Below are 6,000 nucleotides of genomic sequence, written 5' to 3'. Positions count from 1 at the left end.
ATCCTAGCTTATTGATAATGCCCATCTTAATACGTGTCCATATTCAGCTTGTCCATGAGCTTGTTTGCATTCAGCGCTCTGCTATTGATACCTTGAGTCTTTGTATTTAACTGGGATCCCCTTCACCAATTTAAATTTTTATCCACTCCTACCCTAGCTGAGATAATATTTACCATCTCTCTGACCTCATGTGCACCTTCCTTTAAATTAGTTACCTTACTTTCTAACTCCTCCTACTCTCTTACCTATCTCTGTTTTCCATCTTTGCTTAAACCCCACGCTGTCTATTAAAAATGTTCTATTGTGTTGATATTGTAAATAGTATACTAGACAATACTTGGTATTGTTATTTGAATATTTTTACTGCTGTAATTCTCTATTGCACATGTTTGATTTATTCTTACTGTACACTGCCTTGAGTGAATTCCTTCAAAAAGGCAGTAAATAAATCCTAATAAATAAATAAATAATTGGTAGCCCTGCTTTTTAAAAGGAGCCCTAAGTAAAGTTGATTTTAGAATTTTGTAATTTAAATCAAAAGAACTGAGGGCAACTTTCCTGTTAATAACTGTGATTTTTTTTTATTTCTGATTTTTGCGCAGCTGTTCTTATTTTTAAATATATTTGGTTAGAATGAATTCAGTTATCTCAATATTGACTGGATAAATGTGACATCAGGGAGTGCTAGGGAGATACAATTCCTAGATATGACTACTTCTTGGAGGGGTAGCTATTTTAGATCTATTCCTTAGTGGAATGCAGGACTGTATGACAGGTAATTGGTGTTGGGTCCACTGGGAAACAGTGATCATAACATGATTAAATTTGACTTAATAAATGGAGTGAAATCACCGAGGAAATCTACCGTAGCAGCATTTAATTTTCAAAAGGGCATCTATGACAAGTGTTTGTTCGTTTTGCCTGTCTGGTCTGACAAAGAATCCTGGTGGTTTGTGTGTTGGGTTTGTGAGTGCTTTATGGGAACTGTAGAACCACTGGGAATGTGGCCCCCAATAGCCTAGAAATCTCTGGGGCTAATTGGAGAGCGGGATATTTGCCCAGAGGAGGTTGTGACCCAGCTGATGGGAGGAGGGTGCTAGTGTAGAGCACAAGTGGCAGGTGCAGGTAGACCTGAGCTGTGTTGGGGATAGACTCTCTAAGTGGCTGTGGGTAACCCCAGGCGGGTGACTAGGCATTTTGTGACAATATGAATGGTTGTGTTCTGGATGGATTGCAGATATTTTATTAAAGTAGCGTTGATGCGTGTGTGAATGATGTTACAGTAGTTTAATCATGAGCTAACTAAGCTATATAAAAGAGTCATAAAAGCCGAGGCATTGAGGTATTTACTGACAATGCAATAATGACATAGATCAATGAATCTGAATTTAATGGCAATAACCAGATGATGATCTAAAAGAAAAATGCTATTTATTTATAACGTGATATTCACGCTTTAAAGTGACATAAGTATAATGTTTTTAACGTGTCAGTACAACTGTCAATCAGTTCTAAAAACAAAGAATAAGCAGCTGGGGACACGACCAGCTTGCTTTAGCCATGACTCAAAATGCTAAGTGAAAGTAGCATCAGAATCAGAACCCATTAACTATTATTATTATTAACATTTGTATAGCGCTACCAGACGCACGCAGCACTGAACACCTGACACAGAGAGAGACACTTCCTGCTCAATAGAGCTTACAATCTAAAAATACGGACAGACAAGACAATTAAGGGCGAAGGAAGTAAAGGGTGAGAAGGAACAAGGGGAGGGCAATTGAGAAGTGGCTAGGAGCCAAAAGCAATGGTGAAAAGGTGGGTTTCCAGCATAGATTTGAAAACAGGTAGAGATGGAGCTAGACGTACAGGCTCAGGAAGTCTACTCCAAGCATAAGGTGCCGTGAGGGAAAAGGAACGAAGCCTGGAGTTAGCAGTGGGGGAGAAGGGGGACGACAAGAGAGATTTGTCCAGTGAGCAGAGTTCACAGGGAGGAATGTAGGGAGAGATGAGAGTGGAGAGGTAAGCAGAATGGATGCATTTAAAGGTCAGCTGCATAGGTCTTGCATCCCTGAAAGACATTGTTATGAATTAAAAACAGATATTAAAGCAGTGGCGTAGCCAGACAGCCAATTTTGGGTGGGCCTGAGCACAATGTGGGTGGGCACAAAATTTTCTCTCTCTCCCCCCCCCAGCCAAGCATCTGTTCCCTCTTTCTACCCTCCTCACCCTCATAGCCTATTTCCCTATACCTTTTACCTCCCATCACCAGCATCTTCCTGTCCCATATCTCTCCCCTCCCCCATTGTCCAGCATTTTCCCTTTCTCTTCCCTACCATCCATTGTCTATCTTCTCTCCCTGGATCCATCTTCCATCTTTCTCCCCTCCCCCGCTTGTGCATCTCTCCTTTCCTCTCCTCTTCTCCACCTTCTTCATGTCCAACTTTTCTCCCTCTCCCTGCCTTGAGCCCCTGGTTTAACATCTCTCCCCCCCCCCCCCCCCACCATCTCTCCATCCTTCCTTTCCCTCACCTCAATGCCATGTTCAACATTTCCCCTCTCATCTCTCCCTCCCTTCCACTTTCATGTCCAACACACATTTTTCTCTCTCATTCCCTTTCCCTCCCTCTCCCCATCCCACCCATATCCAACCATTCTCCCTCTCTTTTCCCTTGCAGCATCTCTCTGTCCCTCCCCCTACCTGTCTCACTCCCTCATCCCAACAGTGCTCCTGTCTCTCCCTGACCCCCCCCCCCCACCACCACCACCAGCACACACACACACACACAAAACAAACCTACCACCCGCCAGCATGCTGCAGGTTTTTTTCCCTCCCTTTTCCCAGCCACCACTCACTGACATGCTGGCTGCAGGCCTTCTTTCCCTCGGGCCCTCCCTCCCCTTCGGGCAGCGCCGCAGTCTACCTGTACAGGAAAGCTGCACGGCACCAGGTCCGTCCTGCCGCTACGCTGCTGCCCTCCGCTCCGTGGTCATTATCTTTCTGGCACAGAGTTGTTACTCGTTCTTCTGCTGCTTATCTGCGGCGGATCCGCGCGCTGCCAGGGCTGTATGCTGCTGTGACTGCTTCCTCTGCGCTGGCCCCGCCTTCTTGAAGAGGCGGAAGTCGGGGCCAGCGCAGAGGAAGCAGTCGCAGCAGCATACAGCCCTGGCAGCACGCGGATCCGCTGCAGATAAGCAGCAGAAGAACGAGTAACAACTCTGTGCCAGAAAGATGATGATGACGGAGCAGAGGGCAGCAGCGTAGCGGCAGGACGACCCGGTGCCGTGCAGCTTTCCTGTACAGGTAGACTGCGGCGCTGCCCGAAGGGGAGGGAGGGCCCGAGGAAAAGAAGGCCTGCAGCGTGCACCGTTGCTGGGTGGGCCTGAGGCCAAAGTGGGTGGGCCCCGGCCCACCCAGGCCCACCCGTGGCTACGTCCCTGTAAAGATCATCATCATTCACAGGTTGCTTGAAATAAATGTTGCTATTTTTCAAACAACTGATTACAACTTGTTAGCAAATAATTTACAATTTAGATATGTCATTTACAATGATTTAATAACTCATTTGCAACTCTTCAGAGATCCAAAATTATGACCCAGATTCACATTCTAAGTCATCAAACTGTAAGTTAGCTGTTTCTTTAAAAGAATGAAAAGCAAATTAATACATAAATTTATCTTTTTTTTTCTAAGAAAAAGGAGGAGAAGTTGCATGACACTTTTAAGGGGGAAGTTATCAGTGTGGGCTACTGTTATGATTTGTTATTGTACTGTTAACCCCAGTTACTACTACTACTACTTAACATTTCTAAAGCGCTACTAGGGTTACGCAGCGCTGTACAATTTAACATGGAAGAACAGTCCCTGCTCAAGGAGTTTACAATCTAAAAGACAGTTATTAGTAAAATGACACCTGTGCTAAAATAGCATGAGTTAGTGATAAAATAATCCATCGTAATAGTAGCCCGTGCTGATAACTACACTCCTTAGTGGTCCAGTAGGAGCCATTATATAAGCAAAATGTAAGCTAGTGAAGAAACTGTTCAGACTAATCTTGGCTATTTGTGGACTTTTCATGATATTGGGTGTCAGAGGTTCCAGAGTACAACATGAATTAACATGGGACAAAATCTTCCATATCTGTTAGCTAAAGCACTTTCTTTTTTTGTGTGATATCAGTATAAAGTGCAGCACAGTACAATAAACTGTTAAGCAACACATTCTATATGTAAGCGCCTTCTTACTGGTGCCCAGGGGCGTATCTGCGTGGGGCCTCAGGGGCCTGGGCCCCCGCAGATTTCGCCCTGGAACCCCCTACCGCTGCCAACCCTCCCCCTCCGTTGCTCGCCTACCTTCGCTGGCGGGGGACCCCAACCCCCGCCAGCCGAGGTCCGCGTCCTCCTGCCGCTGCCGGCTGCCTTTGGTCCTTTCATTTGTCCACTGAAGCTGGCGCCGACGAAAGTTTCTTTTGAGTCTGACGTCGCTGCACATTGTACGTGCAGGACGTCAGGCTCAGAAAATGTTTCTGAGTCTGACGTCCTGCACGTACAACGTGCAGCGACGTCAGAGTCAAAAGAAACTTTCGTCGGCGCCAGCTTCAATGGACAAATGAAAGGACCAAAGGCAGCCGGCAGCGGCAGGAGGACGCGGACCTCGGCTGGCGGGGGTTGGGGTCCCCCGCCAGCGAAGGTAGGCAAGCAACGGAGGGGGAGGGTTGGAAATGGTAGCAGCTGGGGGGAGGGGGATCGGCAATGGCAGCGGCGGCGGCGGCGGCGGGGGGGGGGCTATAATGTGCCCCCTCACTCTGGCCCTGGCCCCCCCTACCGCCGCAGTTCAGATACGCCCCTGCTGGTGCCCCAATGCCACATGGTGACAGCCTAATCTAGAACAGCATTTGGGCACCCGGATTCTGCTAATTAGTGTAACTCGGCATTGGTGCAGCTAAAATCTATGCAGCGAAGCTGCACCAGCCATAGACCTGGTGTAACTGTGGACACCTAAATGGGGTAAAGGCATGTGTAACTTACACTATTCTGTAAGGTACGTATGTAAGTCAGAGCACCGCCCATTGCCTAGCCATGTACTGTTCAATGTGAGCACCCCTTGCACTTAGCACTCTGCCACTTACGTGTGCCATTACAGAACACTCTTACACAGGGCCGCAGAGAGACTAGGCCTGGCCCGGGGCAAGGGTGCCCCGCCGTAGCCGCCCCCCATCGCTCCCTCTGCCGCTGCAGTCCCCGGTCTCACCTGCCTGCCTCCATGGCTCCGGGCCCCCTGCATTCAAAGCGGTAGTCGCAGATCGCCTCTCTTCTGGCCTTCCCTCCCTGTGTCCCGCCCTCGTCTGATGTAACTTCTGGTTTCTGCGAGGGCGGGCCAGAAGAGAGGCGATCTGCGACTACCGCTTTGAATGCAGGGGGCCCGGAGCCGAGGAGGCAGGTGAGACCGGGGACTGCAGCGCCGGTGGCCTGACCCCAGCACCGGGCCCCCCACTTGGAGGCCCGGGCCCGGGGAATTTTGTCCCCCCTGCCCCCCCCCCCCCCTTGGCAGCCCTACCCTTACGCACATAAATGTACATTACCATGAACATGCTGGTATTCAGTACATTTACACACGGAAGTGGCATGTAAATGCGGACACCTGGTTATAGAATTAACTTAAAATGCTACCCTGATGGCATTTATAGGAAGCACATATATTGGTCCATCAACCTTTAGTTTTTTTTGGTAAAAATCCACAAAAGCTAATTTTGTTGATTCCCTGGCTCTTTGCAGAATATAGGACCCCTTTTACAAAGTGGTGGTAAGCCCAACTCAGGCTTACCACTCACTAAAAAGGAAGTACCGCCAGGCTACGGCAGCAGCCCGGCGGTAGTTTCCACATCCAGCACGCTGTCATATCCAGTGCTACAAAATATATTTATTTTTGTAATGCCGGTGTATACCTGGCAGTAATCAGGCAGTGCCATGTATTGCCCGGTTACCACCGGGTTAGCGTGG

Source organism: Microcaecilia unicolor, chromosome 1, assembly GCF_901765095.1.
Source record: "Microcaecilia unicolor chromosome 1, aMicUni1.1, whole genome shotgun sequence".
NCBI lineage: Eukaryota > Metazoa > Chordata > Amphibia > Gymnophiona > Siphonopidae > Microcaecilia > Microcaecilia unicolor.
Note: the sequence above shows the minus strand (reverse complement) of the source record.